The sequence below is a fragment of the Sapajus apella genome, unplaced genomic scaffold (genome assembly GCF_009761245.1).
Source record: "Sapajus apella isolate SASKATOON/1434 unplaced genomic scaffold, GSC_monkey_1.0 scaffold23, whole genome shotgun sequence".
In the NCBI taxonomy this organism is placed as follows: Eukaryota; Metazoa; Chordata; class Mammalia; order Primates; family Cebidae; genus Sapajus; species Sapajus apella.
In genome coordinates this window covers 22,306,794-22,325,141 of record NW_022436963.1, presented here as the reverse complement: position 1 = coordinate 22,325,141, position 18,348 = coordinate 22,306,794, and the positions used below count along the sequence as shown (strand labels likewise).

The 18,348-nt window shown below is 42.5% G+C and overlaps 1 protein-coding gene across 13 annotated transcripts in view; it reads left to right on the top strand.

The window, feature by feature from the left end:
- FOXP1 (forkhead box P1) overlaps positions 1-18,348 on the top strand; it is a 632,958-nt gene that overhangs the window by 339,141 nt on the left and 275,469 nt on the right. The window contains exon 1 of one of the 13 annotated variants that reach the window (XM_032289662.1): positions 4,242-4,971. The exons of 11 other annotated variants lie outside the window; for them this stretch is intronic. The gene's annotated coding sequence lies outside the window, so the exon portion shown is untranslated. Of the gene's footprint in view, positions 1-4,241; positions 4,972-18,348 lie in introns of those variants that run through there. One more of the 13 variants, XM_032289650.1, reaches the window with a different exon arrangement.

Sequence of the window (18,348 nt, the reverse complement as noted above, 5' to 3'; positions counted from 1 at the left end):
GGTGTGCTACGAGCATCTAGGAATGCTATTCAGCATCCTGCTATGTACAATGAATAATTAATTTTCTAGCTCAAAGTGTTCCTAGTACTGAGGTTGAAAAATCCTGCCCTCTGGTGGGGTGGGTGTTTGTGGCCCCCAGCTCCTCAGTTCAAGTTTTAAAGTAGTTTTCATTATACAGATGTTGGGCAGCATGTGTTTGGGATATAATATTGGTGCTAGGTAGGGTTAAACCTGTGATTAGGTTCAGAAAAGATTTGTCCCAAGTCCCATGGGCCCCAGTGAGAGGCAAGGGAGGATCCACTGGGCTGCCTGGGGAGTCTGGTTGGCGCTGATGCCGCTGAGGCTGGAGAAATAAGGCAGCTGTGGTGTTGTTTCCCCTTATTCCTCTGTCTTCTTCCCTCCTCACTCTCTCTCTCCCTTCCAACTGAGTGGAGCCAGCTATCTAAGTCATGATGTCTTGGGGTGGAGTGGATTGGCTTGTCCTCCAGGCCAGCTTCGTTATTCAGGGCACTTGTGTGAGCAGCAAGGACTGGTGCTAACATGCCTGCTTGGCAGCAGTTGGCTGGCTGTGATGTCCAAGGATCAGGTGTCCCAGCCAGACAGCTGGGTTCAGATCTGGACTCTCCTGCCTAGCTGTTGTGTGAACAAGAGCAGATTATTTAATTTCTCTGAGCCTCAATCTCCTCGTTTTCAAAATGGAAATAATAACAGCCTGCATCTTACAAGGCCATTGTAAAGATTAGGTGAGGAAATGCATGTAAAGTGACGAGTGTAACTGCTGGCATATTTAAGAATAAATTGGTAGCTTCTATTATTATTGTTTTTGTTATTATTTATGTTACTATGGTAACTAGTCCCAAGAAAGACTGACTGAATTGATCTGGGGTCCATTCCCGCCCAGGAAGAGGAAGTCAAGGCCCCGGTTTGCTGGGCTGGCTGGGCTGGAGCCAGGGCTGAATGCCAGGCAGGCGGCAGGACCCTTCCCACTCCATCCCAGCTTCAATGTTACTATATTGTTTCTAGCTTGCCTGTGGCCTCTGGCATCCACTTGCCTCTAAACTCCATTCAGTTAATTTTCTTCCCTCCAATGCTAAGTTAGGTTGTTCACTTTGGTTTCTCCTGAGTTTCCAGCATCTGTAGAAACTGCACAAAGGATTCAGAAAGTGTTGGGGCTGGGAGGTTTGTGTTGGCCTCTTTCCAATGACCCAAGCAGCTCTTTCTCCTTCTTAACCTTGCCACTGGCTTTTTTGTGATCAGCAGGCCTGAGGCCTGTTGTGCAAACCCGCTGGCTGTTCCCCCAAACTCATAGGTTGGTCCATCCCTGACTGAACTATAACCATGAGGACCCCAGAGAGGAGAGCTTCCTAAGTCTTTATCTGACTCCATGCTGACTTTGTTTTAGACCTCGAGCTTAGTTTGCTTTGAGATCATCTTGAGTTCTTTCTGACTGTGGGTGCTGACTTCTTTTTCCAACTCCACTATTAGGAAGAGAGCATGGCTGATGAACAGGTTAATTATATAGGGAACACGAGATCCTACAGATTTTGAATATGAGTTATGGAAGTTTATTGATTTGTGTGTGCGTAATTGGTTTGCTTTCCCATAAAGGCTAACATATATTGTAGAGTTGGAGAGCTACATATAGAACACTATCTATTTTGGGCTACTGTGTGGCACCTTATGGTTGCAAATGACCCAAAGCCAACTCCAGCTGGCTAAGCAAATAAGGGAATTTAATTGGCTTGTGTAATTGACAAGTCCAAGAGGAGGCCTGTTCTCTGTGAGCATTGTTAGGAATGTGTCTTGCTATTGTGCTTACCTCCTTGCCGCTGTGTCCTGGCCTCTGTTCAGCCAGCTTGCTTTTTGTGGAGGCAAGCCCAATTCTTGCTTTTAAAAGTTTAGCAAGCCAGCAGAAGGACAGGCTTTCTCTCTCCCAGTAGTTCCTACAGAATGCTAGTAGGTGAGTATCATTCTTGGGACATGTCCATCTATCAGCCAATCAATGTGGCCGGCAGAGCAGAACTCACCGATTGGTCAGACTTGGTTTATGGCTCCACCCTCTGGAGCTGAGAGATGCATCAGCCTCCTGTGAACCATTAGGAATGAGAATAGGGAATTGACGTTTCCCCCAAAGAAAAATCAGGCTAGTATCATCAGAGAAAGGGGAGCATGGGTATCAGGCAGACAAAAACAACAGATATCCACTACTGTATTTCCCTTTTCATTATGCTGGTGACTTGGAGAAAATCTGCCTGGTGGTGTCTTGATTTTGCCACCAGAGTCATTTGCAGGTCCTCGGCCTGATTTTATTTACAGCAGCAGCACACCTCTCTCTCTTCTTCCCTGCAGTCATGATACCCCAGTCTTTCCCCCAGAGGTTGGAGTAAATGGCCTTCTCTGAGCCACAATCAATGGCATTCCATAAGGTGTGACAGAGGAGGCCATCTGGCACTTGTCCTATTGTCGTTTCTCCCTGCCCAGGGAAGAGGCGCGTTCCAGGCAGAAGGTCGCAGCTCAGCCAAACGCTGCTGTCTCTCAGAAGCATCACCCCCAGACTGGGGTCTGCAGCGCAGAAACCACCAGAGTCAAACACCTGGCAGAATTCCCCCTTTCCCTTTGTGAAATTTTCCAACAGAACCAGGTTGTGGAGTCATACATAATGAACATGATTTTTGAATATTATAAGTTGGACTGTTCTGCACAATACTTTCCCCAATATTGGATGGATTTTTTTTTTTAAAGATGCTAGCACTGAGATCACTGGCCCATTTCAATTTTTATTGAAACAAATAAACCCAATAAAAACACTTATGCTGAGAGCTGCAGCACCACAGTAAAAGAATCACCCTGTATTGAATGTATTGATTTATTTATTTACTCCAACTGGAAAATCGAGTATTGTGTTAATGTATTTTATAAGAATCACATTGCTCGATGAAATGGCTAATTTATTTTAGCGTATACATAAATAGCTAGCAATTTTCCCTGAGACAGGCTAATGAAAATGATGCCATGAAATTGTCTATAGTATGAGGAGTGACGGAGACGAGTTATTATTGGGTGAGTACTAAGATGCGCTGAACTGGTCATCATATCTTTGAACTTTTGAACTGCTACTTGTTTCGCGTGATTTATTGATTTTGCTATCTCTCTGTTTAGCTCAACTTTAGTTTTTGCCCAGCAGTGCAGATAAGTGGTATAGGAGATTTAATTTCATGGGTATTTGGGGTTAAAACCTATCTTTAAAAAGAATGCTAAACATGTTTTAATAAAACATGAGTTGCAGAGGTTTTAGGTTTCTGTATGATATGGATCTGATAAGAACCAAGGCAGTTTAGAGGCCAGCCCAGAGGTTCCAGGCTAGGGAGGAACTCTTTCTGAGCTTTGGAAGTTTCATCAGGGCCACATGCATTTTATTTGCTAGATCAGCCTGGCTTCTTTCTTAATCACATGTATCATTTATCCCCCTGCCTGTGCCCTGTTGCTCATGGCACATGTTTTGCCTCGGTGCCTGGTACAGAGATGGTTTCTGAGGTCCTCTCCGACAAGCATCACTGTCCCTGTCCTCCCATCCTTGCACACCAACGGCTGCCCGCTACAGAGCAGCCACGGCTCTTACCTAAGGAATAAAGACATGGAAGCCTGCTCAGTGTCGGGGCCAGGGCTGGCTGGCCGGCCGCTGCTCAGCTGCCTCCAGATCACTTCTCTCTGGTCCCCGTCAACATTGTTACCCTCCTTATCAGCCAGCCCTGACCTTTGAGTGGGATGTTTCACTCACTGCTTGGTGGTGGTGGTGGGGGGTGTTCATACTAAGTGATCATGGTGAGAAAGCAGCCTTACTTTTTATTGTCATTGGACCTGCAGAACTTTTCTTAAAAATGTAACATCTTGGGAACTCATTCTTGATACTATTTTTTATTTTATTAACTAATTTCTAAAGGATCATTTGACAATAGTATTTTATGCTTTTTTTTTTTTTTCCTTTGGGGGGTGGTGGTGGTTGGAGGAGGTGGGAAAGAGCTTTATCATGTAAAAGTAACCATCCTAGAAATTTCAGGTAATAAATTTTCAGGCGCATGAATGGTTAAGACTCTTCACTCAATGACACAGTATGTGAATGAGGAATTTTTATGAAGGTAACGGTCTCGTTCTTTAAAAATCTGATTTATTTAGAAGGTACTTCTAAATGACCAAGTAATTTTAACCTTCAGGGAAAGATGGGGAGGGGGTGGGTGGGAAGAGAAGGCTTGTATCTCTGCGAGGGATTGAAAATTCACATCCCCTTTAATGATTAAACTGCAGCGATCTTTATTTGGATGTTAAAAGCTTTTTGTTACATTGCAAACATTCTCAGCAAATTTACAGTCAGATATTTGGAAACAGCTAACAGTTTTTTTCTGTTTTTTTTTTTTTTTTTTTTTTTTTTTTTTTTTAAGTAGGTGGAGGAGAGCCTGTTTGAACTAGGAAACAAAATTAGTGGGAATGGCTAAAAAGACAGGACTGACCCCAACACCATTAGCTGGGGAAAAAAATTCCATTTCATTGCAACTATGTTATTGTTTACTTTACCATACACATCCTAATATGGTTACCTCCCCGTCAGAGGCGGCCAAGCCAGGGGTTGAGAGGCCCCCTCCGGGAGAAAGCTCCTAACTGCTTCTCAGACAATAAGAAACAAACGGTACAACTCCACAAAAGGCTTCCCGGAAAATAAGTGTCAAATAAATCCTACAGAACTCTCGCTTCTGCCACTGAGCTCTGTATATGCAAACCTGTTTTTATGCCATCGCTTCCCCAGGCTGAGCTGCGTTTGTTTGGAAATGTGAGCCATTGCCTTTTCTTTTTTTCTTTTTTCCCTTTTTTTTCCCCCCTCACTTCATCTGAGGGCTCTGGATTAATTCCTTGAGACATATCTTTGCATACATATCTCATGAGTTATGTTTCCTGGAGCCTTTTACTAGGAACATTAAGGTAAGAATGTTGATTTAGCCTGGGACCTTTGTCACTCAAACTAATGCTCATCAGTGATATAGACATTGTAAAGAAATATTGCCGAGGTCTTTTGTGGTCCCCCTCCCAAACAGAGAGGTGCAGTGCTTTTAATTGTCATGCATGGATTCAGAAAAAAAAAATGCCACCAGTTGTGGATGAGATGTGGCAGAGGTGTGTACTCACTGGTGTGGTGTAAACACTGCTGAAACACCCCCGATCTGTGGCAGCCACAACAGTTTCATTAGAAGCCTTTTCCTGTTGTTTCTTCCAATTCTTCTCCACTTGGGCGTATTTCTTTTTATGTTTCTTCTTCTTCTTTTTTTTTTTTTTTTTTTTTTCCTTTTTTCAACTCTCCTGATCTTTTCCAAATCCTCATGGTCTTGAGGCTTGCCTGTTATTATCTGCAACTCCAGAACAAAGGTAGGTTGCTCAACTCTGTGCTTCGGGGGGAGGGCCAAGTTATTTTGGGAGGGATGTCTTCCTAATGCATGAGTGGCTGACCTAAAAGAGGGGGGAGAGATCATGCTTGGAGCTGAGGGATGAGAGCGCACGCACTGTGGCAGCTTTTATGTGGTGGAGTTTATTTTTATGCAACTTAAAGTAGCGGCAGCATCTTTAGTAGAATGGACTCGTTAGGTTTGGATAATCCATACTGGTGTAACACTGATGTGTCCATTTTATTACCATATTGGGCTTTCAGACAATTGGGGATGCTTGAATTTATGGCAGCAGCTAAGATTCCCTGATTAGGGTCTGTATTGAGTTTATCAAAATTAAATAACAGATTTAGGACTTCTTTTCTTTTCTTTTAAATTTTAATGTGAAGGTGTGTTTGGGTGACTGGCATATATACTTTTTCTTTTTCCCTTTGGTTTAATTGCTTTTATTCCTTGGACACCTTCACTTATTTCTCAATTAGTTTCTTCTCTAATTTTGTGTAATCTGGTGCTCTGCTGGAGCCAAGGTGGAGGTTTTCTGTTTTTAACTAATTGTGCCTTGCTGGGTGGCAATACAATGGAAAGAGTAAAGACCACAAGAAATTCATCTCCACCTGAAAAGGCGGCTGGAATAGAGTGGTGCAGCTTCATAATTGAAAACAAGAGCAAATTAAGCCTTGGTGAGGGATATTACAGGCTATTAATCATAATAAATATGTTTGGCAACGATGTATTTGCTTTCTACAGTTTTCAGTTAAAAAAAAATCAAAGTTGGTGATTAGAAGAGGGAATAGTTCTTTGGCTTATAGATGCTGGGACATACTTGTTCATTAGTTCAAACCACATTAAAAGTGAGCAGTTTGTTCCAGAATCAAGTATGTCATTCCCAAGCAGATTTGAATACATCCCTGTCCAAATGCAATCTCAGGTTCATGCCACAGTGCTTGGCTTTTTCTGAACATCTCAGCTTCAGCACGGAACTGGAGTGCTAAGAATTTTATTTTACGTTATTACTGTGCTCCCACATTCCTGTTGGTTTCTTGGCCGCAGATCATCTCTGTGCATGCACTGTAGCCCTGTCAAGGTGAAGCTCTTTGAAAAATAGAAATTCAATGCATTTAACCAAAACGAGCTTGAGCAGCCCCAAAGTTTATATCTTAGAAAACTGCTAATTATGCTTGTCGTAAAACACATCTGAGTGGAAGGTTCTGAGTCCAAACAGGGTTGAGTACTGCTTTAGAAATATAACTGTAGTCTGTGCTTTCAGAGAGGTTTATTTTTACTTTGGGGCCATGGAGGGGGTGATTGGAATTAGTAGCCTTTAATTAGACGGGGAGATATTCAAATTTTACAGGGATTTATGTTAGAACATGGAATGGCGGGTGGCTCTTTCCTCATTATGAATCCTCCCTGCACATAATGAGGTTCATCATTAGTTGATGGAGTGAATTTGCCCTAGCTCTACCTTGAAAGGCACATAATTTACATACTACTTCAGAGCCTAAGCTTTAATGGATTCCTCGATGAATAAAATGAAAAGCTACTTTCTTTAAATTTTTGAACACTGTTTAGATAATACGATTTTAATAAGACATTCACTTTGCTTGTTAAGTATATTTGAAAGTGCTTTTTTTTTTTTTTTCCTTTTTGGGCAAAATATATTTTGGCTTGCCATGCTGTGTATCACAGCGATGTACCCTCACAGTTGTCTCAGAGGACATATGGGGTACGTTGTTAAGAAATGGGAGAATCTTAGGCAGAAAGCTTTTTCGCATGTGAGCCTCCAGATTATTGACAAATCTTTTTGTATAGAAACTCTTCTGACGTTAAATGGTTATAACAAAAAGATTTGGAAACAAGCTTATTATTAGTGTCTGGTTTTACATGTAGGAAATTTGTGTACATGCTGATTCCAGCCAAAATTGACAAAACAGCTAGTTGCACCTCCTGATGTATTTTAATGACGGAAGGGCAAACTTCCCTAGTGCAGTTGTGTGTTTCAGACTGCTGTGTAGCTATGATTCGATGAGGAGAAATTGAGTTGGAGGCTGTCTGTTATCAGAGCATCAGCTTAGGAGCGTTCTGGTCTACCCCATAGATGCAGCAAGTTTTCTGACCGTCACTCTTCCCCCTTTGGGCTGGCATGGGGAAAAAATCAGCTTTGACTCAGCACAATTTGAACACGAATGTCTTTTAAATAAGTATGGGGGGTTAGTAATAGCATGTTATTGAACATGTCCTCTGCTTGTTTGAGACAGGTCACCCCTGCATTGTTATCACTGCTGCAAGTAGAAGTAGGTTTCTGGTGGTTTGTCACTTTCAGGAGCAGGGACGGTGTCTAAATATAAGCGAAGCCTTGTTTTGATAGAATGTTTTATTACCTGAAAATGATCAGCATATATTAACATTAATAGAATAGTCCGTGTCATTCTTTTTTTTAGGCAATTTACCTCTGCTACAGACCTGTCTGCTTAAAAAAAAAAAATCTTCCTCTCTCCTAAAACATATATTTGTTTAGAGAGTTTTCACTGAAGTGTACATGACAATTACAGCTGTTCATTAACAAAATTGGGTATTTGTTTTAAACTTTAACCAATCACTTTGATATGCTAATTATGGTGTAATTTAATTTGAGCCCTGTAATGATGATGCCGTTATTATGGACATAAATGATGCAGTTAAGCTGAGAGTAATCTCATTTGCATACTGTACATGCCAGTAAATTAAGCCCTTTCTTCGACTGCTTCAGCTTTAATTTTCCACTTCTTTTCACACAGCTCCTTTTCAGCCCCTCTCTTATAAGCCCACTTTGTAATAGTCCTGATGACTGTTTGATGTGAAGAGTTTCGGCACCACAATAATGCACGACAGAAGATGTAACATTTAAAGGATTCATTATCTTGCTGAGTGTTCCTTTAAGAAAGAAGGATTAGAGGGTGGAGGGGAGACCGGAGCGTCCTTTCCATGGGATATGACAGGGCCCCCTGTTAAAGTAATTTGAGATGCCAAATGCTCTCCACTCTCCCCCAAGTCGGACTTGGGACCCGTTATTTAGAAATGATGGCTTTTCACCCATGGTTCTGTAGTTTATGGTCACAAATTGTGTTGCATTCAGCAGCAGTGAATTTCCTGTGCTGTGCTCCCTTATGGTAATTGGAGGTAAAAGTTTTTTTTGTTTTGTTTTTTTTTTTTAAAACGGAGTCTTCCAGGGTGGCCCGGGCTGAAGTGAAATGGCACGATCTTGGCGCACTGCAACCCCTGCCTCCCTGGTTCAAGCAGTTCTCCTGCCTCAGCCTCCCGAATGGGGTTTACAGGTGCCTGCTACCATGCCCAGCTAATTTTTTGTATTTTTAGTAGAGATGGGAGTTTCCCTGTGTTGTCCAGACTGGTCTCGAACTCCTGACCTTGTGATCCGCCCACCTTGGCTCCCAAAGTGCTGGGATTACAGGCATGAGCCACTGCGCCCAGCAGAGGTAAAAGTTTAATTTAGCTTGACTGTTAAGATTCTTCAAATCTGGGCCTTCATAGATGAGATTATAATTTTAAACATTTCTGAGATACGACCGAATGTATTTTCAAAAGAAACTTCTTTTATTCCCCCATTCTGCCTGATTATCCAAAATCCACCCATTTCATCCAGTTGTGTGAGAACGGAAGCACTTTGCACATAGATGCTCTTCCACTTGTAGGCCCATCACTGCTACCCTGTTTGAGCCAGGAGACCAGCCATGGCCTTTGGCCAGTACACTGCACTTCCATTCAAACCAGAGAATGCCAAGAGCATAACTAAACTCTTCTACATCGTGAACGGATCTCCCCATGGCTCTTGCTGATGCCAGTGGGAGTTGAGTGGGTGTAACTGAGGATTGAATTTAGCACTGTGTTTTTAAAAGGGTCATAGGCCTAAAAATAGTTCAAGCTGTTTGACTCTCCTGCAGGCTACTTCCTCAGCAAATGGAAAAAAGTATTAAAAAAAAAAAAAAAAAGTAATCGGCTGTGTCCATTCCCATTTCTTGGGACTGTGAAAGTCTTGCCCTTCCTTTCAAAGTCCCCAGTTCTCCACCTCTTGACCCAAAATTCTTCCTAGTTGATTGTCAACTCTGCCCCCAGCAGTTCTCTGATAGGAGGCTGCCTTTTCTAATATTTTGACGGGGAGAAATTTCCTGGTATTGCCATGGCAAATTGTACATGGGGCTCACTCAGCCTGGTAGCAGTAACAACCGGAATACGGAATTTTGTCCAACTTTGGAAATCTCAGTGGAGGTGAATGTCTCCCAATTGTGTTTGAGTTCAGCAAAGGCTGTCACATTTGACACAATGTCAGGCTGTTTTAAAGCAATGTAAGTGTAACCCTTAAAAAGCATTATTTTTTTTTCAGCTTTTACGTACTTTCAAAAGTACCATAGGCTTCAAAAGTGTGTGTAAAAAACCTTGTAGATATACTTGTGTATGGCTGTAATTCCATATCCAATATTATTATTTTTTGAAAGGTGGAACTTTTTTCTTTTCTTTTTTTTTTTTTTTGAGATGGAGACTTGCTCTGTCGCCCAGGCTGGAGTGCAGTGGCATGATCTCAGCTCACTGCAACCTCCACCTTCCAGGTTCAAGCGATTCTCCTGCTTCAGCCTCCTGAGTAGCTGGGACTACAGGCGCCTGCCACCATGCCCAGCTAATTTTTGTATTTTTAGTAGAGACAGGGTTTTACCATGTTGATCAGGCTGCTCTCGAGCTCGTGACCTTGTGATCCGCCCACCTTAGCCTCCCAAAGTGCTGGGATTTCAGGTGTGAGCCACTGTGCCTGGCCAGCTTTTCGCTTTTCAATATAATTGAGGGAGACAAGGGAGAGGAGAAATGATTTTATATAATAGTGTGGACATTTTTAATTTTTATGACATCACATAGATTGGATTTTCTCAGTTCAGACCACGCTCCTATGCAACCGCATATTCCCTTGTGAAATTTCCTACTTCTAGGAAGGTGGGTAAACAAATGGATGAAGTACCCCTAGAGCGTAAGCTCTCTGAAGACAGGGAATGTTTATCTGAATTCCCAGCACTTAGACTAATGCCTTGCACATAAGTAGGTATTGAAGGAGTATTTCCTGATTGAAATGGACTTGCGTCTTCCTGAAGACTTTTGAGGAAACAAGAAAGAAATCAACTGAGAAAACAGAGAAGAAAATGCTCTCTAAAGTGTGAAGCCATTAAATATTAAGGATGATGTTTAGATTGTAAACCTCTTCAATCTGTTCTTCCCTGGTCCCTCTCTTGTGTGGGTAGCCACTTAGAAGTGCTTGCAGGTGGACAGAAGCAATCCCAGACAGGAAGCCACCTCAGCCCCTATTATTTCTGAATGCCTGTAATGATCATTGTCACTACTAGTTACTGAGCTACAGCTATGGTCTAGAACTCTTCTAAACACTTGCCATACTTAATGCCATAGAATCTTACCAATAGCTTTTCAAGATAGGTGCTGTTATTCTAACCCTTTCCATGTGGCAGCTGTGAGGCAGACATTATCCCAGGTCGTATAGCTGTTAGGGCTGGAACCAAGACAAGTATTCCTTCAGGAAAACCCCAGAATCTTCATTCCTTGCCAGTGCACCTGAGTTTTGCCTTTCCTTGTAAACACACACACACACACACACACACACACACACACACACACTCTCTCTCTCTCTCTCTCTCTCTCTCTCTCTCTCTCTCTCTCTCTCACTCCTTTAGAGGCATGCATGTATTCTGTACACTCATTTATTGAAAGGCGGTAGTGTTCCAGGTAGCAGCCTAAGCACTATACATGCATGCTGTATTTTCATGGAGGCCTGGCAAGGTAACTGTTATTTGTCCCTCCTTACTATTGAGGAAACAGACGTTCACTCCAATTGAATAACTTGCTTATGCAGGTAGAAAGTGACCAAGCTGGACTTTGAAGCCCTGCTCGCCTGCCTGCAGAGCCCTTGCTCACTGAATCACCACTGCCTGGTCCCCGCTAATCTGCGTGTAGCCTGAGAGTGTTTCGTGTCCTAAATTAGTTAACTTACTGTTTGACTGATTTATTAATTTCATATAGGCTGAGTGCTTGTGGGATGTAAATCCTTTCATAGTTATCTTATATTTTGGAGAGTTAGACCAAATGTGCGCCTTAAGTAACTGAGAATCTCCTAATTTCTCAGTCTTTTAGTATAATGTAAATTCCTGGCAGGAAGCCACCTTCCCTTCCTTCTCCCCTTCCCCCTCCAGACACACAAATGAGACTGTTGTTAAATTATCCTTTTTCTTGGGGGAGGAGAATGCTGTGCTGTCTCCTTCCCTTTGACTGAAGCCTTCCTTACTGTTATCTTGACAGGTGACAGAATGAATATCAGCTGTGGAACTTATAGATATCCATATGTGTTTACACGTATCCCCATGTACACGTATGGATTCATTGCTTGCACTTTTATTTATACATATTGCAGGCCACATGTAGAGAAAGCAGTAGGAAGATTTCAAGGAAACTCTGTGCTTCCTGATACTCCTTTCCTAGCACCGTTCCTTGGTGCCGTATCTCAGCAATACCAATTCAGGCATGGGAAGTGATGACAGTATGTAAAGCATCACTTTCCCTTACCATACGGGAACTCTTCAGGCCAGGATCTTGAAATGCTCTTAGTCCTGCCCTGTCCACTATGGTAGCTGCCAGCCAGATGTGGCCCTTGAGCCCTGGAAGTATGGCTATCCCCAGTCGAGATATGCCATATGTGTAAAATATATGCTGGCATTCGAAGACTTAGTGGAAAAAAAGAGAAGAAAGAATGTTAAGTATCTCATTCATCTTTTATATTAATTGCATGTTGAAATTAAAATATTTTGGATATATTAAGTCAAATCCACATTTTTTTTTGAGGCGGAGCCTTGCTCTGTTGCCCAGGCTGGAGTGAAGTCCTACGATCTTGCCTTACTGCAACCTCTGCCTCCCGGGTTCAAGCGATTTTCCTGCCTCAGCCTCCCAAGTAGCTGGGACTACAGGCGCTTGCCACCATGCCCAGCTAATTTTTGGATTTTTAGTGGAGGCAAGTTTTCACCTTGCTGATCAGGCTGGTCTCAAACTCCTGACCTTGTCATGATTCACCCATCTCAGCCTCCCAAAGTGCTGGGATTACAGGCATGAGCCACGGTGCCTGGCCCCAAAGTATTTCTAAAACCACTACTTTTAAAAAATTTTTATTTTCTCCTCTTTCTTTGTCTCTTTCTTTCTTTCTTTCTTTCTTCTTTCTTTTCTTTTCTTTCTTTCTTTCCCTTCCTTCCCTCCCTCCCTCTCTCTGTCTTTCTCCCTCTCTCTCTTTCTGGATCTCACTGTGTCACCCAGGCTGGAGTGCAGTGGCAGGATTATGGCTCACTGCAGCCTCAACCACCTGGGCTCAAGCCATCCTCCCACCTCAGCCTCCTGAGTACCTGGGACTATGGAGAGCACCGCCACACCCAGCTAATGATTTTTACTGTCTTTTGTAGAGACAGCATCTCCCAATGTTGCCCAGGCTGATCTCCAACTTCTGGGCTCAAGCGGTCGCCCTGCCTTGGCCTCCCAAAGTGTTGGGATTATAGGCATGAACCAACACACCCAGCCCTTTTTGCTTGTTTAAATGTGGCTACTAGAAATTTTAAAGTTACGCATGTGGCTTGCCTCCGTGGCTCTCATTATATGTCTGTGGGACAGTGAAGCTCTGGAATCTACATGCTGTCTCTCTAGACAGGATGAGTGGTAGATGATGGGGGCTGGAGGGCGAGAGCTCAAAGATTTATCCCAAAAGTCAACAGAGAGCTGCAATGAAGGCGTGCTGCAGGGAGCTTGGCTCATAGCAGAGGCTCAGGAAATCTGTGGGGATGAAGCCACAGACAGCAAATACTTCCACATGGGAGATACTAAGGAGGCAATCCCTTCCTTTGTTTCAACATCCTGCCCTTCCTAATCAGATTGAAAATGTAGCACCTACCCCACTATTTTAGAGAACTTGGATTTGCAAAATGTTTCTAGTCTATAGCCAGCTTGCGACCTTGATGCCAGTAAATATTGGCTCATCTGCTGTAATGATTCCATGAGCATAGGTCAGCAGAGAGGAGAACATGGGATTCCTTGAATGGTCTTAGGTGATTCTCATATCTTGGGCTTTGATGATCTGCAAGAATTGTTACATGGGGTCCTGGAGCCATAGGCTCCTGCTGGGCATTTGTGTTAGGTAAATAGATGGATTTGTCTCTTTGATACTCTCCTAATATATATTCTTTACCTAATACAGAATTTACCTTACAGTATTATGTAAGTATAGTTTCTTAAAGAGAGAAACATTATATGAATGTACGTCACTTAATAAATATTGATTATATACCTGCCTTTTTAGGTGTGGTGGGTTCCCTGCCTTCAGGAAGCTTGTTGACTACTTAAGGCAGGTGAGAAATGTCACAGCTTCAACCTGAGATGTGAAGATTCAGTGGTTGCCAAATCAGAGCAATGTTGTTTGCCTTACAAAAAGAGCTTGATTTTTATCTAGAGGTTTCATAATCAGTGTTTATTAAAGATTCACATGTTTCCCGCATTCTATTTACTGTATAGATGATTTAGGGAAGGCATAATTTTCATTGTAAATTTTCAATAACCCCAACCCCTACAAAAAAATGAGTTATACACCAAAAAGTTTTGCCCTAAACATCCATGCCAGTCCTTAAAATCTAAGGGGCCTTTGATCTACAGTCTCTTTACTAAGATTTTTTTTTCCCCCATCAGAATAAATGGAAGCCTTCACTGGAATGAGCACATGGAAATTATAGCTGTCACGTCGTCCATTAAAAGCAGACATTCAAGTGGGATATTATCTCACTTTACTTTTTGGTCCTTCAGAAGTCAAGGGACAGGGTATTAGATGTGAGATGACCATAGGAAGACTGGGTCCTGGCAAAGATCAGTACCCAGCGTGAAATGTGCCCACTTACTTGTTAAGTGCTTAAAATTTTCACCCCTCCTCCTTGCCCTGTTCTGCCCTGAAGCTGCAGATTCATTAGTATCAATTGGTTTTCAGGGTGTTTCTATCTCTGGGCCACTGGCTCCTGGATATGATTACTGCCTGATATTTTCCATACAGTGCTTCCATTTTCAATCATCTTATCCACAGTTGGCCTAATGTCACTCTTTGAACCTTCACAGGGGAAGAATGTAAATGTTAGCTTTTGTCCTGTGCAGAACTGGGGAGGAAAATGCTTTAGATTCATCTGCACTAAACATTTCTTTGCAGACACCTCAGAGAAGAGAGCCTCCACCTCCACCACAGCAAACCCATTTTCTGAACAAAATCAAAGAGCTGTTCTTGGGGATGTCCTTGGGGTGATAAAATTTTCCCTAGGCAGCACAACTTGTGCTTCCAAAGATTGGAAGAGCATCCTTGCCCCCCCGCATCCCCCTCCCCGCTCACCCATATGCTATTGTCAGTTCTTTTGCAAGAGCGAAGGCAGAAGACGTGTTCTGTAAGGACAGTCCTTGGTACTCTCGGCTTGTCCATTTTGTCAGGTGATCTCCCATGCTGGAGGATAAGTTGCTGATTGGATTAATTTGGAGTTGAAATACAATGAATGGTTAGTCTCCTTTTACTCTGTTGTGTTTTGAGGTGTTTGCGCCGGCAGCCATTTGGCAATTATTCTGGTTGTCCAAAAAGATTTTTTTGGTTGTTTGATTTAATGCTTCAAACTTTTTTTCTTCTTATTTTTTTTTACTGATAACATTAAACATGGAAAAGTGATTTTAATGACTTGTCATTGAAGGTATATCCTTCTGCCTCCATCTCCCCAGATTGGCATGTAAGAAACATCACTCCTAAACAGTCTGGAAGTAGGTTTGCACCACCAAAGGTCACTGTGGGTTGTATAAAAGCCAAGACTGGAAGCAGCTCTGACACCCCAGATAATAACTGCAATTCCAAGAGAACGTTAAGAACATAAACTCTTGGAGAAAGGGCAGAATTTCTGTCATGTAATGATGTTTGATTTGGAATGTCGATTTTACCAAGGTCATAAGTTCTCTTTTTGATTCCACTTTTACGCATTTACAAAAGTTTTCTTAGTTGCCTTCCTTGTTTTCCCAAAAATACGCAAGTCCTGATCCTCTTTTGCCCTTCTTGGCGTCCCCAGGAATCAGAGAATACAATGCCTAAAATCGTAGTACCAGCTGGGTGTGTTGGCTCACACCTGTAATCCCAGCACTTTGGGAGACTGAGGCAGGCAGATCACATGAGGTCAGGAGTTCAAGACCAGCCTGGCCGACATGGTGAAATGCTGCATCTCCTAAAAATACCAAAAAGAAAAATTTAGCCGGGCATGATGGCAGGCGCTTGTAGTCCCAGCTACTCGGGAGGCTGAGATGGGAGAATCACTTGCAACCCAGAGGTGGAGGTTACAGTGACCCAAGATTGCACCAGTGCACTCCAGCCTGGGCGACAAGAGTGAAATTCTGTCTCAAAAAAAAAAACCCAAAACAAACAAGAAAAACAACACTAAAACTATAGCACCTGCTTTAAGCTTCCTTTCAGTCATAGCAAGCTGTGGATTTACAGAAATTCAGATCTCGCTTCCTCAGTTTTTTTTTCTTTTCTTTTTTTTTTTTTTTTTGGCAGAGTTTCACTCTTATTACCCAGGCTGGGGTGCAATGGTGTGATCTCGGCTCACCGCAACCTCCGCCTCCTGGGTTCAAGCAATTCTCCTGCCTCAGCCTCCCGAGTAGCTGGGACTACAGGTGTGCGCCACCATGCCCAGCTAATTTTTGTATTTTTAGTAGAGACGGGGTTTCACCATGTTGATCGGGATGGTCTCGATCTCTTGACCTTGTGATCGACCCGCCTTGGCCTCCCAAAGTACTGGGATTATAGGCGCGAGCCACCGCGCCCGGCCCCTCAGTTTTTTATGAGTTGTCCCGCAGACCTTACTTGATACAAATTGGAAACCATCTCCCTTCCCCTCCTGTCCTTTCTTTTCCCCTCTCTTCTCCTCCTCCCTCCTTTCCCTCTCTTCTTTCCCTTTCTTCCCTTTCTCTTTCTTTCGTTTTCTCTCTCCTTTCTTTTCTTTCTTTTATTTTCTTTCTTGGGGGATTGGGTCTCACTTGTCGCCTAGGCTGGAGTGCAGTTGTGCAATCGTAGCTCACTGCAGCCTCAACCTCCTGGGTTCACACGATCCTCCCACCTCAGCCTCCAGAATAGCTGGGACTACAGATACATGCCATCACACCCAGCTTATTTTTGTATTATTATTATTATTATTGAGAACCATTGCACCTGGTCCCTATTTTTCTTGCTTTTTAAAATTTTTTTATTAGACAGAGTGTTGTTCTGTTGCCCAGGCTAGAATGCAGTGGTGCGATCTCAGCTCATTCTAACCTCCATCGCCAGGACTCCAGAGACCTTCCCTCTTCATCGTCCTGAGTAGCTGAGACTACAAGTGTGCATCACTGCAATTGGCTAAATTTTCTGTATTTTTTGTAGACACAGGGTTTTACTGTGTTGCCCAGACTGGTCTCAAACTCCTGAGTGCAAGGGATCCTCCCACCTCAGCCTCCCAAAGTGTTGGGATTAGAGGCATGAGCCACCGCATCTAACCCTGACCCCATTTTTTTTTTGGGGGGGGGAGTTTCTGTTCTCTGTTTTCACTGTTTGAGATCTATGGATGTGAATAAGCTTTCTGTCTTAAAGAAGGCATCATTATTTATTTACTGTAGCTTTTGTCTACTATCACGGAGATGACATGGAGCATCAGTTGAGGGGTCCTATGGACTGATAGCCAGCAGATGGGGAGAATAACTGTTATTAGTGCTGCTTCTCTCCTCTGCCAGTTCTCACAGCAGACATTGCTAATTGATCACAGTACTTTTTCTCGGCAAGCCTCACTGTGGCCTATGAATCTTCCTCTCAAGGAGTGCCAGCCACTGGTAATCAATAGTGCTTTCCTGAAATGTATTTCCCCTCCCTTCTCTAACTTGTTATGATTTATTGCATGTGAAATTGGATGATGGGATATTATTGATAAATAGCGGCACATCTTTTATTTTGATACTATCAGATCCTTTTTCTGTTATCTCAGTTTGCTAAGCCTAGCCCCTTCCAAATTAGCTTTTTAAATACAGGCTCTTTCTTCAGATATGACCTGACAAGACAGAGAACCCCCAGAAATCCCTTTTAGGTGATGATGCTGAAAAGGCCAAGTGCCAGCTCTCCTTGGAACTATATAAATCTTTCTTAGGTACAGAATTCTTTGCACATGCAACTGAAGGATCACCCAGGAAATGGATGTGGCCTTCCTACAGGAGATAACGTTGAAGTATGAACTCTTTACCCTTTGGCAAATTGCCTATTCCTCTCATTCTAAATTTCTAGGATTCTAGGTCCTGACACCCAACATTCTTTGATATCTCCATAGACCACAATCTAGTTGCGTCTACCAGAATTATTTATGCACCATAATGCAAAAGAGTTGTTTTCTGTTCATTCATCTTGTACCGTTATTTTAACTTCTATTTCCCTGGAATTTTTGTGTCTTAATTTTATAGTTTAAAAATATTGCCTGAAAAACAGTGCTTGTAGTCCATTTACGTTTTTTTCCTAATCCATGAAGAGAAACTTGAAGTGTACAGAATTTATGCTTTCTCCAAAATAACCACTGAGTCGACAAGTTGGTATTGTGTATTTTCCCCCACTTTGGACATTTATAATAAATTAATTCTCTCTTGAAAGATGAGGACATCTCTCCTATTTTTTTCCCTGTAAGGTAGCTGTAGGTGAATTGGTTCTGTCTTATTTGTAGTATCAGAAGCCATGTTTTTTGATTCATTGTATTTATAAGGTAAAAAGCAGAATCAGTTCACTTTGTTTCTCTTGAATGCAAAACAAGAAGGAAGCATGTTTGCAGGT